A 1,504-nucleotide genomic window follows, 5' to 3' on the forward strand; every position below is an offset into this window, starting at 1 on the left:
AAAGTTCAAAATATGGAAAAATCACGAAAATTGCAAATTATTTCGAGTTAGAAATTTAAAAAAATTTTTCTTTTTAAATCTAAGATATGAAAATGTAATACAAGATTCGTTATAAGATTATCTACCTTTATCAAACAAAAAATATCTATAAGAAAGTCAAATTAAATTTTTATGATCGTTTGAAATTCAAATTTTTACAACATTGGATATTCACTCGATTTCTCATGTAGCGATTTCCTTATTTTGTTGTAATTCAAAAACGAATAACAGCAGATACATGAACATTTTACTGAATGTTTATATTAGCATTTCCTATACACCATACAATTTTGAAAATATTTTGACTCTTTTTGAGCTGTTTACGGACATTTTCAGTTTTCAATTTTTTTAGTTTTTTTTTCTATAAATATCAATAAAGTTTTATCTGTTGGGCCAAAAAGTGTATAAATTTAATACAAAGCTCCTGATATATTGTTACAATATCAGTTGAAAAATATTAAAAATACATAGGCACAATTTTTTTTTATAAGCATTTAAAGATCAAATATTGACAAAATTTATCAAATTTTAATTTGAAAAATTATTTTGTAGTTAAAAATGTATAAAATGTTCAATTTTTGTATCTAAGAATTAAAAATTTAAAACAAGATTCCACGTAAGTAATTAATTTTGTTACCAAAAAATCTAAATATAATAATATAATTATAATAATTTTAAATATGCTCAATGCTCATAGACCATATTATTATTTTAAATTGTATAGATTTCTATACCATTTAAGAAGTTTTCCTGAGCGATACACACTTCTTTTTTTCAAATGAGACTCACATTTTTACTGTTCATTGTTAGGCATATGAAAATTTTACAATTCAATTTATTTTGACCAACAATATTATATTGTAATATTTATTCTTTGTCGTTAGTTGTCGCATTAATTCGTTAATTTTATTTTTTGTACTTCAGCATAAATTATAGAAATATTTTCAAATAAAATAATTTATATAATAAGAACATTTAGTATTTTAGATTCTGAGTGGAACGATGAATATATTTATTTTACAATGATGTGTGTTTTTTTATTTTATTTTTTAATTTTTTAATTTTTTGTCTTTTTTTTGTGTCTGTCATCACCTTTTAGGACAGTAAAAGTACCACTTGTAAGTTGTAACCTACTGTACAGCAAAGCGACATCCACTTGCCCACCTTTTTTTCCTATGATTGTGAATAAAATGTTATTTGTTTGGTAAAAAGCTTGACAATTTAATAGAAGGCTCCTTATATTATTATAGTTTCAAAGACAGATCAATTCATATTATAGTCTAAAATACTTTGGCATAATCCTAGTTTAGAAACCTATCGATTTTTAACATTTTTTTTTTTTTAAATGTGTATTTTAGAGTGCTTTATAAAAATGTAAAAAAAAAGCTCAGGCAAACTTTGTTTTAAGTTATTGATGAAAAACTTCAAAACTACTTTTTTTTCGTATGCGCATTTTTTTAAAAAA

This window comes from Acyrthosiphon pisum, chromosome A1 (assembly GCF_005508785.2).
Source record: "Acyrthosiphon pisum isolate AL4f chromosome A1, pea_aphid_22Mar2018_4r6ur, whole genome shotgun sequence".
Classification (NCBI taxonomy): domain Eukaryota; kingdom Metazoa; phylum Arthropoda; class Insecta; order Hemiptera; family Aphididae; genus Acyrthosiphon; species Acyrthosiphon pisum.